The sequence below is a fragment of the Schistocerca serialis genome, chromosome 2, assembly GCF_023864345.2.
Source record: "Schistocerca serialis cubense isolate TAMUIC-IGC-003099 chromosome 2, iqSchSeri2.2, whole genome shotgun sequence".
NCBI lineage: Eukaryota > Metazoa > Arthropoda > Insecta > Orthoptera > Acrididae > Schistocerca > Schistocerca serialis.
Genome location: NC_064639.1, coordinates 904,011,788 through 904,024,847, shown reverse-complemented (window position 1 = coordinate 904,024,847; position 13,060 = coordinate 904,011,788). Strand labels below are relative to the sequence as shown.

Here is a 13,060-nt window from a genome sequence, read left to right as displayed (position 1 = left end):
CCAGCGCATCGCGTGCGACATCCTATGCATATGCTCTACGCTTTGCCAGATCCTCTCCATCAAAACAAAGTCCTCAAGTTGCCTTTCGATAGTACTGATTTTACGTTATCGATTCGTTTTGTACTCTCAAATATCTAAACGATGTGATGTTCGCCATTAATCGTGTAACAGGACACTATCAGGTTAAAATTAACAGCAGTATCAGCTCTCGGTCGCATAAAAGGAGACTTTTGACCCAGGTTTCGGCACTGCTATGAGTCAAAAGTCTCCTTTTTTGTGACGGAGGGCTGCTATTGCTGTTAATTTTACTTTGTAAACGGTCGCTGATCATACAGCTATGTTCAAAACTTTACTATCAGGTTCTTTGTTCCAGGCATTGTCTTACATTTATACGTATTTGAATAGACTGTTCTGCGCTCACAGGCAGCACACCGCGTCTGGTACACGCGGCGCACGGGGACCACAGCACAGCTACGACACCTGAAGATGGGCTTATACCGGTCCGAAACCGGTCGTGTGAAAATAAAGAAATTTACAAATGAAGCGGTATTTTCAACCTCGGCTATTTAAAAAGAGCTTCGATACAGTACTGCCACTGGAAATTCTGCCCAATTTTTTCTGGATGTCCTTAAGGTAGTGCAGATAACAGCATCATCAGTGGACAATCATAGTGGTGCAAATCCTCTCTCATAAATCATTTATGTATATCGAGAAAATTAGAGATGCTACTACTCCTCCTTGGTGGACGCGAAATGTTACTTCCGTTTTCCTGGAACTTTCGTCGTCCAGTCTGACGTACTCCGAGTGTGGTGTCACCGCCAGACACCACACTTGCTAGGTGGTAGCTTAAATCGGCCCCGGCCGCGGTCCATTTAGTACATGTCGGACCCGCGTGTCGCCACTGTGTAATCGCAGACCTAGCGCCACCACCAAGGCAGGTCTAGTGATACGAGAGAGCACTCGCCCCAGTTGTACGAGAACCTAGCTACCGACCAGATGTACGAAGCCTTTCTCTCTCATTAGCCGAGAGACAGAATAGCCATCAGCTAAGTTAATGGCTACGAACTAGCAAGGCGCCATTAGCCTTACAGTGATTGTAATTAAAGTCTCCTGTGTATCGTCAAGATCGATGTACCACAATGATATTAAAGTTAAGTATTAAACCTGCTCCGTACTTTTCTTCCTAACATTAATTACGTAGCCTGTTCCAGTACTTCACGCCCGTCTGCGTTAGTCTAGCTTGCCCTTTCAGCCATCTCAACTTCACGGTGTCGGCCCAGCTACCGACACAACACCGAGTGTAGCTCAACAACGGATTGACTCAATCATATGCGTGCAAACATACTACGCGATCACGTCTTAGTTATTAGTTATAATGTGGACATTGTATACCTGCCTTTGGATTGGCCAGATGTGATGTGGAAAACGTCCTAAAACATATCCAGGCTGGATGGTGCACCACAGTGAGGCGTGTGGATCCGACCAACATCTACGACACGTCTCTGTTGATCCATCGTGGATACGTGACAGCGGCATGTCAGATATTTACCAAAGAACAATCAGCAAACAGTCGTTTGTTTTCAGAAGTTGTTATTTTAGTTAAGTGATGAGTTTCGGCAATTCATTACTGGCATCCTCAGGCCCCTATGCACTCCATGTATAGAGAATCAGGTACATCGATGCGTGTGTAATTGTAGCCACCAATACCTGGATTCCGTGAAATTTTTGTGAAGTGTGTACTTCGAACACTTGATAACAACTCAATTCTTAGAAGTACACAGCCCACAAAAAATTCACTGAATCCAGGTATGGATGACTCCAGTTATGGTGCACTGATGTATCTGATTCTCTACAAATGGAGTGCATAGGGGTCTGAAGATACCAGTAATGAGTTGCCGAAACTGACCATGTAAATAAAATGACTGCTGGAAACGTACGGCAGTTTGGTAAGTTTTCTTGGGTATGCCGCGTTCTCTCTGCATTAGAACTGGCGTAAATCAACAGCCGCGTTGAACAGGTGTGACAGTTTTATAGGGATCTTAACGAAGGCGCCTTCCATTCTCTGGTTCTGTCTTTCAGCTGAGTTGACAAGGCACACCTCAGAGCTACGAGACGGCGTCTTTCCTCTGCGTCCATCCACGGTTCCACTGCATCTGTCCTGATAACGTTGCAGATAAGGCGAAAGCTAGTTCTGGATAACCCAGTCTAAAGGGACTTACGTTATAAGCCGATTCCACAATTCGAGTCCATGTACAACGTACAGAAAGAGTTGTCCAACAAGGCGGCTTGCTCGGAGGCGACATCTATGTGTACGTAAATACTCCACAAACCAACATACAGTGCCTGGCAGAGGGTACCTCATATAAATATTATAAGTTGTCTGCCATATTCCCATTAGAAAATGATTATCTGTACGCTTGTGTACCGTCCAAGATTTCTCTTATCTTCTTCTTCTCATGACCGCTACGGGGAAAATACCATACTGGCAGCACAGTGGTGGCACAGTGTCCTTCGTATACAGACCCTCTAAATTTAGCCAATAATGTTTCATCGAGAACAAGGGCGTTTCTCTACCAGAGATTCTCATTTAATTTCCCCGAACATTTGTGTTACGCTTTACCACAGCCTATTCTGACCTGCGCAGCTATTAATTTGTTCGATGTGTGTCATCGTACATACTTGCTAAGAATTCCGAACGCTGAAACAGTACTCTAGAATCCGTAAAACAAAAGTGATGCATGTGATTTCGTCTACAGATGTGAACCCTTCCGTTGCCTTTCCTAATTGTAAATTTCCGTGTTCGTCCAGTTTCATATTGCTTGTTAGTATTATCCTTAAACACCTGTACGGTGTAGCGTGATCTAAATGTTTATCATTACTGTCCTTACCGCATAGTGTCCTTTACTTTTTATTTGTTAGAGACTGTATGCTGCTTTTGCCCGTATTTAAAGAGAGCTACCATTCATTACACCAGCGACTTTCTGTGGCATCGTCAGCGAACAGTCTGACAGTGGTGCTAATTAGGTGTACTGAGAAGATTAAGAGGCCCTCACGTGTAGATTTAGGGGGCCGCGATTTGCCGCAGTGAGGTGTTGCAGCTGGCAGCATCCGTGCGAACCTGGAGGCGGACACGTGTTGAGCCAATCTCGGGCAGCTAATGGCGACAGGCGGACAGCTAATTTGCGACTAGCGCCGCCGGCGCCTCCTAGGACAATGGCGGCAAGGCTGCCGCCGGTAATTGGTTGCTCGCGCCGACCAATGGCTGCGCTGCGATGTTCATGTGTTAACGCTAGACACGTCAACAGAGGCGTTACCGCAGCTTTTGTGTGGTCTGACTGTGTCTTGTCTTGCGCACTACCAGCAGAGTCGAAAATTCGAAGATTGAACTTCAGTCCACATTAATAGGCCCACTCCCACTTCATATGAAGCTTTCCAGGAAACAGTGATTACACGTGTCTCAAAGCAGCTGAGAACTTTCGCCTCCTCCTGGTGCCTCGAGCCACATATCCACTGCAGCACTCACTTGTCGGAATAATTATGTCTTGAAACTTCATGGCAGATTAAAACTATGTACCGGGCCGAGACTCGAACTCGGGACGGGTCGTGAGTGGTGCTTGGGTAGCTCATTAGGTAGAGCACTTGCCCGTGAAAGGCAATGGTCCCGAGTTCGAGTCTCGGTCCGGCATAGACTATTAATCTGCCAGGAAGTTTCACATCAGCACACACTCCGCTGCAGAGTGGAAGTTTCATTCTGGAATTCTGTCTTATTGTGCAGCGCTACAACGGTACTGTAAATAAGCAGTAAATTCAGATTTCTAATTCATCCTAGAGCATTGTTGTTATGCCTGACTCAATTGTACTCTGTCTACTCAGATATACAGGACTATTCAAAAAGAAAGAACAGATTTCAAACATTTATTGCTTCCAAACTACAAAGGCAGAAACACAGTTCGAACATTCCTGGAAAGCGAGAAGTTTAAATTTTTATGCATTCAGTGTGAGCACTATGTGTTACATGACAAATGTCTAAACGGTTTCTCATTTTCTGCCACACACGAAGCAGCTTGTCTCCCGTTATCGAATTCACGACTTGAACAGTGCGATGTCGCAGAGTTTCAAGAGTTTGCCTGACACTCTTGAAAGTCTGCAACGTGGCATTGCTGAAGCTGTGAATTCGATAACGAGAGACAAGCTGCTTTGTGTCTGGCAGGAAATAAGACACTGTTTCGATATTTGTCGTTTAACACTTGGTGCTCACATTGAATGCATAAAAATTTCCAGGAACTTTGGTATTGTGTTTCTATCGTTTGCAGTTTGGAAGCAATGAATGTTTGAAATCTGTTCCCTTTTTTTGAATAGCCCTGTATACAAAGAATGAATTCTCTAGCATCTATCTACATTTAACCGTTGAAACTGCACAATGTTTCGACGCTACTTTCACATGCGTGTCCTGCGATCCTGCTCTTCTGTACCCTAATTCTGTTTTGTAAATCCATTCATTAGTTTAGATGTGCGTCGGTATTCATAAAACCACTCACATCTCAGTCATATAAATTATTGAAAAACCACTGATAAATATACTACCACCTCTTAAATGGTGACCTACTGCAACCACCACTCAGAGGGGGACCTTTCCCAACCACTTGCCCCAGCTGAAGTCAGCAGTTTTGCACCTCTATAGTATGGGGAGCCCGTTACAGTTTTCGTCTTGGCTGCTTCACTGCCCTGCCCTGTTTGTGTGATCATTCCTCAGGAATGTCTTCTGTTCTTTGTCGGTTCACCGTGTAATGTTGAAAAACATGCTCACTTGTCCTCTTCCCAATTTCTCTGACTGGCAGCCAATGGGCACGCCTTCAAATACATTTAAGTTAGGAAAGTGACAATACAGTATAGTATATAGGGTGGACAAGAAGTCCGCTGACAAAATTCGGAGGTTGTTCAGGGATATTTCCCAAGTGTTTTGGTGTAAGGGACCCATGGTCTCCAGTGGCTCATTACAGAATAATAACGTAATTATGATTTATTCTGTTTGTTAAGCCCAGTTATCCTTGTTTCCATAAAAATGCCTTCATAAAAGTGAAAACGCCTGTAATAAGCCATCACAAAAGCGTCGAACGCAAAACAGGGAGTAATGTAGAAACGCTCTGATACAAAAATACTTTGGTGTGGTTGCTATCGCCTTCGTTACAGCGAAGCATTGCTGCGTCGTTGCGTCTCTTTTCTTTCGTGTCTGGATGCCCACAGTCAGTGGATAACAACATTTCCCATTCGAGGCAATGCTGCTAGTTCGAGTGCCAGGTCCGGGACATGGTCTTATTAGCAATTATCGCAGGTCAATATTAGGCATCAGATGTAAACAGAAACTTCAAATATGGACAAGTTTCACAAATACATAGATATTTCCTTAGCGAGAATATTAAGACCACATCGCCGCCCGCGGTGGCCTAGCGGTTCTAGGCGCTTCAGTTTGGAACCGCGCGACTGCTACGGTCGCAGGTTCGAATGCTGCCTCGGGCATGGATGTGTGTGATGTCCTTAGGTTAGTTAGGTTTAAGTAGTTCTAAGTTCTAGGTAACTGATGACCTCAGGTGTTAAGTCCCATAGTACTCAGAGCCATTTGAACCATTTAAGACCACTTCTGTCGTGCTGACCAATGTGTTCTTACTGATAAAAAGGAAATATTTTAGACAATAAATCAGTATAAGTATCAACTTTTTGTTCATAAGTGCGTTGCTTCCTAAAATGTGCATGGAAAGAGCTCCATATACTCTGAAACTGGATGTCCCAACATCTGTGGGGGAAAATACATTGAACTTTTGAAGTTAGCAAGTAATCTTGTACATGAGGTTCATTCGGAATAAAAACGTGTGATTCAAGCCATCCAGTAACTGCTGTCGCAGTCACAGAAACTGGTCCCCTTTATTATCAGTCTTTTAACATCAAGCAGAGAAATGTGATGACACACAAATCGTGATTATTGATGCTGCGACGTTCTTATTGCATCTAAAATAATGGAAACATGGGCTACTTTTAATATAGGACCAACTTGCTATTATTCCTTTTTTTGTGCCAAAGAGCAGTCACCGGTAGACAGACATCCACCAGAGAATGAAGAATGCGTATCGGTCAACATGCCTGTTGAAAACCGCCGTTGTGGAATGGTGTGCCGTTCCGGGCTGGTCGCGATTCTACACGAAACGGCGGTCGATCTGGGAGGCCAGCCTCATCCATTGGGGACAACTCATGTGGGAGACACTCGAGCACCCTGTAATCTCTCCTCACACGATTAATGCTCCTTCGATGCCTTAAAGAAAAGCAAGGGTCGACGATTCCTGTCGGACCGAGATGTCCAGCAGGCAGTTACGGACTTCTTCACGCAGCAAGGCACGGTGTTTCATCAGACGGATGCGTCGGATGATTGCTTCACTGCGATGTTGCCTGATTGGCATACCGATTCTGGACCGTACGGCCTTTGAAAAGAAACTTTTGATCGCCCCTTATACCACAGCCAGCTGCTTTCGGCTGTTTTCCAGTTTCATGTAAGCACTTGTATTCTCGTATATGTACCTTCATCCTTTTTGGATCTCCAAACGTAGACTGCATTTGTCATCTTAATACGTAATCGCTGTCGAGTAAACATGGGCGAGAAAAACGGAAGCGCTTTAAAACAGCAAAAAATTGGAAATGTGTGGTAAAGTCTTATGGGACCAAACTGCTGAGGCCATCGGTCCCGAAGCCTACACACTACTAAATCTACCTTAAACTAATTTACGCTATGGACAACTCGCACACCCATGCCCGAGGGAGGACTCGACCCTCCGACGGGTGCAGCCGCACGGAACGTGACAAGGCGCCTCAGACCGCGCGGCTAAAATTGCATCACTTCTGTAGTGACATACGTACGTAACCATAAAAACTCGCAATGTATTGCACGGAACATGAGTTTTTATGTCTACGTACCTATGTCACTACTACTGTAATGTTATTTCAAAGCGTTTCCGTTTTTCTCTCTCGTGTTTCCTCGGCAGTGATTACGTATTAAGAAGACAGATACAGCCTAGATATGTGTGCATCCGCAAAAGGTGGCGGTGTACATTTACGAGAATACGAGTACGTGCACGAAAACGGCAAACCGCCGAAATCAGCTGGTCGTGTTGTAATCGACAGTGACTGCGTAATACCCGAGATGGAAAATGGAACTGTCTTTGAATAAATATTTGGCCGTGGCACCCGAAATGAAAGGAAGGAATCCGTAGAAAAGTGAAGCACGGTTGAATAAAGTTGCTATCACCACCACCTGAAGAGATTTTCAAACAGATGTTTTGGAGCCGTATAACTATCGAAGATGACAGGACATTTATGACTGTGACGAAAACTACTGTAACTATCGTCAAATTTAATTCAGCTGTAACACTTGGCTGTCTCGGCAGGAAGTGGGACAAGCATGCAATGGCAGTTGTGGGGAAGGCGGATAGTCGTCTCCGGTTCATTGGTAGAATTGTGGGAAGATGTGGTTCATCTGTAAAGGAGACCGCTTATAAAACACTAATACGACCTATTCTTGAGTACTGATCGAGTGTTTGGGATCCCTATCAGGTCGGATTGAGGGAGGACATAGAAGGAATTCAGAGGTGGGCAGCTAGATTTGTTACTGGTAGGTTTGATCATCACGCGAGTGTTACGGAAATGCTTCAGGAACTCGGGTGGGAGTCTCTGGAGGAAAGGAGGCGTTATTTTCGTCAATCGTTACTGAGGAAATTTAGAGACCCAGCATTTGACTGCAGTACAATTTTACTGCGGCCAACTTATATTTCGCGGAGAGACCACAAAGATAAGATAAGAGAGATTAGGGCTCGTACAGAGGCATATAGGCAGTCATTTTTCCCTCGTTCTGTTTGGGAGTGGGACAGGGAGAGGAGATGCTAGTTGTGGTACGAGGTACCCTCGGCCACGCACCGTATGGTGGTTTGCGGAGTATGTATGTAGATCTAGATATGTAGATGTAGATGAAGATTTTTGAGTAAATATCCACCGGCTAGCATTTGTCTTCTTCTATGATGCGGCATTTGCTTACCCTGCACTAGCAGCGTATTTGCTGGGTGTAGATCTGATGGCTCCCAAATATGTTCCGGCACTAGCGCACTGTAATATAGTCATTTTTTCTCGAAATCTTGTGCCTTGGACGGTGATCCAACCACGAGATGCAGCTGTATCACTTGGCTGTCTCGGCAGGAACATTTTTGAGTGAATATCCACCGGCTAGCATTCGTCTTCTTTATGATGCGGCATTTGCTTACCATGCAATAGCAGCGTGTTTGCTGGGAGTAGGTCTCATGGCTCCCAAATAAGTTCCAGCACTAGCGCACTGTAATGTAGTCAGTTTTTCATGAAATCTTGTGCCTCGGACGGTGATCCAACCGCGATATCTTTACGCTGTCGGTGTGCCCGGAGACGCGCTGAGCCGTACAGTAGTAGCGAAGTGCGTATCGCGAAGCACCGCTGGAGCGGTTCCCGCCCCAATCCCGGCTCGTTACCCGCGGCCTGGAGCGCTGCCAGTCGAGGGCTGTGGCGCTGGCGTCTCACCAGCTCCGGCATTGCCTCATCCGCTCTGGTCTGCCTACCACCAGTCTCTGGGCCCGGCGCGCCACCGTTTCCCACGGCAAGGTCAGTTTAGAAGGTGAAACGCCTTTTCAGACTACGTACAATAATACCCCCTCCTCCAAACACCTCTGTTTTATGTTACATTCACAATTGTTCTACTTATCTGATGCTGACCTTCATTCCTAAAGTCTTGTGCAGATCCTCACATTCCTCAGTGGCTGCTACACCAAACCCTCGTCAGCGTTTTGTCTGTGTCATCTCGTCCTGATGCTGGTGCAGCTGGAAAATGCGCTATGAAGAATCCGCACAGTTCCTCGAAGATACGAAACTAGTTCAAATGGCTCTGAGCATTATGTGACTTAACGTCTGAGGTCATCAATCGCCTAGAATTTAGAACTAATTAAACCTAACTAACATAAGCACATCACACACATCGATGCCCGAGGCAGGATTCGAACCTGCGACCGTAGCGGTCGCTCGGTTCTAGACTGTAGCGCCTAGAACCGCACGGCCACTCCGGCCGGCTACGAAACTGGTCTGTGGTACATCACGCCATTAGCGTTCTATTGGTTAGCTTTGAGTAATCACAAAACAGTGGCGCGTATTTTGTCGTTTCCGACGGTTTTGTTATCCATCAAAGACACTTTACCTTTCCTAAAGAGTATGAACAAATCCGAGAGCTGCAAGACCACCAATGGTATCTGTACAGACACTAGCTTCATATAGACAAGACTTACCGGCCAATGATCTTCTTCAGTGCGGATGCACTCACATTGCCCGAACTCTTACGGGAATCGGAAGATTGACTGCCGCGAATAATGAGTATGGTAGGCAGGGGCACTACAAACGTAGTGAGTGGGCAGAAAGTTGGAAAGTGTGGGTCTCACGGGGAGAGCGTGCCAGAGATAAATCCCTGCAGTCTCGCTACCCTCTTTGTCCTCGGTGGCTCAGTCGGATAGAGCGTCTGCCGTGTAAGCAGGACGTCCCGGGTTCGAGTCCCGGTCGGGGCACACATTTTTCAACTGTCCCCGTGATATTGATCAACGCCTGTAAGCAACTAAAGGTCTGGATTTAGTTACAATTTCATTCTTCGAGAGCTGCAAGATCACCAATGGTATCTATACAGATACCAGCTTTATACGTGAATGGATGCAGGTGGCCAGACAGGATGCGTGCATACGTGTCACCTGTCAGAGTCATATCTAGACGTAGCAGGAGTCCCACATCACTCCAACTGCACGCGCCACATCACTGCAGAGCCTCCACCAGCTGTAACAGTCCCGTGCTGGCATGCAGGGTCCTTGGATTCATGAAGTTGTCTCCATACTCGTCCACCACCACCCGCTCGATACAGTTAGAAACGAGACTCGAGCGACCAGGCAACATGTTTCCAGTCATCAACAGTCCAACCTCGGTGTTTACGGGCCCAGACGAGGCGTAAAGCTTTGTGTCGGGCAGTCATCAAGGGTACACGAGAGGGCCTTCGGCTCCGGAAGCCCATATCGATGATGTTGAATGGTTCGCACGCTGACACTTATTGATGGCCCAGCACTGAAATCTGCAGCAATTTGCGGAAGGGTTGCACTTCTGTCACGTTGAACGATTCTCTTCAGTCGTCGTTGGTCCCATTCTATCAGGCCGTAGAGATGTCGGAGATTTGATGTTTTACCGGATTCAAAATGTTGAAATGTTTGTGAAATCTTATTGGACTTAACTGCTAAGGTCATCAGTCCCTAAGCTTACACACTACTTAACCTAAATTATCGTAAGGACAAACACACACACCCATGCCCGAGGCAGGACTCGAACCTCCGTCGGGACCAGCCGCACAGTCAATGACTGCAGCGCCTGAGACCGCTCGGCTAATCCCGCGCGGCGTTTTACCGGGTTCCTGGTATTCACTGTACACTCTTTAAGTAGTCGTAGCCGCGCTGATTGGCCGTGAGGTTTGAGGCGCCATGTCTCAGATTGTGCGGCCCCTCCCGTCGGAGATTTGAGTCCTCCCTCGGGTATGTATGTTGTTCTTAGCATAAGTTAGGTTAAATTACTTTAAGTAGTGTGTAAGTCTAGCGCCGATGACCTCAGCATTTTGGTCCCTTAGGAATTCACACACATCTGAACAAGTGAAATGGTCGTACTGAAAAATGCCCACTCCATCGCTACCTCGGAGATGATGTGTCCCATAGCTCGTGCACCGACTATGACACCATGTTCAAACTCAATTAATTCTTGATAACCTGTCATTGTTGCAGCAGTAACCGATCTAACAACTGCGGCAGACACTTTTTGTATTACGTAAGCGTTACCGACCGCACCGTCGTATTCTTCCTGTTTACATTTCTTTGTACACTCCTGGAAATGGAAAAAAGAACACATTGATACCGGTGTGTCAGACCCACCATACTTGCTCCGGACAATGCGAGAGGGCTGTACAAGCAATGATCACACGCACGGCACAGCGGACACACCAGGAACCGCGGTGTTGGCCGTCGAATGGCGCTAGCTGCGCAGCATTTGTGCACCGCCGCCGTCAGTGTCAGCCAGTTTGCCGTGGCATACGGAGCTCCATCGCAGTCTTTAACACTGGTAGCATGCCGCGACAGCGTGGACGTGAACCGTATGTGCAGTTGACGGACTTTGAGCGAGGGCGTATAGTGGGCATGCGGGAGGCCGGGTGGACGTACCGCCGAATTGCTCAACACGTGGGGCGTGAGGTCTCCACAGTACATCGATGTTGTCGCCAGTGGTCGGCGGAAGGTGCACGTGCCCGTCGACCTGGAACCGGACCGCAGCGACGCACGGATGCACGCCAAGACCGTAGGATCCTACGCAGTGCCGTAGGGGACCGCACCGCCACTTCCCAGCAAATTAGGGACACTGTTGCTCCTGGGGTATCGGCGAGGACCATTCGCAACCGTCTCCATGAAGCTGGGCTACGGTCCTGCACACCGTTAGGCCGTCTTCCGCTCACGCCCCAACATCGTGCAGCCCGCCTCCAGTGGTGTCGCGACAGGCGTGAATGGAGGGACGAATGGAGACGTGTCGTCTTCAGCGATGAGAGTTGCTTCTGCCTTGGTGCCAATGATGGTCGTATGCGTGTTTGGCGCCGTGCAGGTGAGCGCCACAATCAGGACTGCATACGACCGAGGCACACAGGGCCAACACCCGGCATCATGGTGTGGGGAGCGATCTCCTACACTGGCCGTACACCACTGGTGATCGTCGAGGGGACACTGAATAGTGCACGGTACATCCAAACCGTCATCGAACCCATCGTTCTACCATTCCTAGACCGGCAAGGGAACTTGCTGTTCCAACAGGACAATGCACGTCCGCATGTATCCCGTGCCACCCAACGTGCTCTAGAAGGTGTAAGTCAACTACCCTGGCCAGCAAGATCTCCGTATCTGTCCCCCATTGAGCATGTTTGGGACTGGATGAAGCGTCGTCTCACGCGGTCTGCACGTCCAGCACGAACGCTGGTCCAACTGAGGCGCCAGGTGGAAATGGCATGGCAAGCCGTTCCACAGGACTACATCCAGCATCTCTACGATCGTCTCCATGGGAGAATAGCAGCCTGCATTGCTGCGAAAGGTGGATATACACTGTACTAGTGCCGACATTGTGCATGCTCTGTTGCCTGTGTCTATGTGCCTGTGGTTCTGTCAGTGTGATCATGTGATGTATCTGACCCCAGGAATGTGTCAATAAAGTTTCCCCTTCCTGGGACAATGAATTCACGGTGTTCTTATTTCAATTTCCAGGAGTGTATTTGAATACGCATGCTTATACCAGTTCCTTTGGTGCTTCAGTGTAGATGTAGATGTGGGTGTAGAGTGAAGATTGATGCCTTTAGTAGGACGACGTCCCACATCCACTTGCTTCCTATTGGTTGTCGAACGGGTGACCGCAGATGCCGGCCACGTCGCACACACGGAAGACGACCTCGCCCCTGCTGGCTGCGCAACCGCCGTGCAGAGGCTTCTGGGAGGATGTTGGCGTGCGGCCATCACTCCAGGACACGACCCAAGGCAAACAGGACCACGGCCGCTATTAGACCCTCCGACCCCAGTCGTTCTAACTGCACTCTTCTTAGCATACCAAACACAAGTCGTCACTCCGTTTTCCTCTGGCCCACAAAGTGCGATAGCCCTCCTCCCTGCAGTTCAGAATCGTGTTTCTGACTCTTCACATGCGATCCGTTAGTCTAGCCACACACTAGAAGTTTGCACTGCTCAGAAGCTACCCACATTTCTGTTTCGTGCCAGAAGAACCGCAGAGGTAGCTAGTACCTCGCTGAAACCGTGTCTTTCTGAGCTGCGGGGAGTGTTCCAGAGGGCACAAATCATCTCCAAGTTCAGTACTAGCATCATAGCGCAAACCAGTAAGTACGAATACTTATTTATTCAATGAGAAATATGCAAAAAATGTAAATGCCGGATGGCAATGTTGACGTGGA

At 47.6% G+C, this 13,060-nt stretch overlaps 1 protein-coding gene and 1 non-coding gene across 3 annotated transcripts in view; both read left to right on the top strand.

The window, feature by feature from the left end:
* LOC126458255 (protein tweety) overlaps positions 1-13,060 on the top strand; it is a 1,040,173-nt gene that overhangs the window by 616,713 nt on the left and 410,400 nt on the right. The window lies entirely within an intron of this gene.
* Trnat-ugu (transfer RNA threonine (anticodon UGU)) lies at positions 9,538-9,611 on the top strand. The gene has a single exon. It is a non-coding gene; the product is annotated as a tRNA-Thr (tRNA).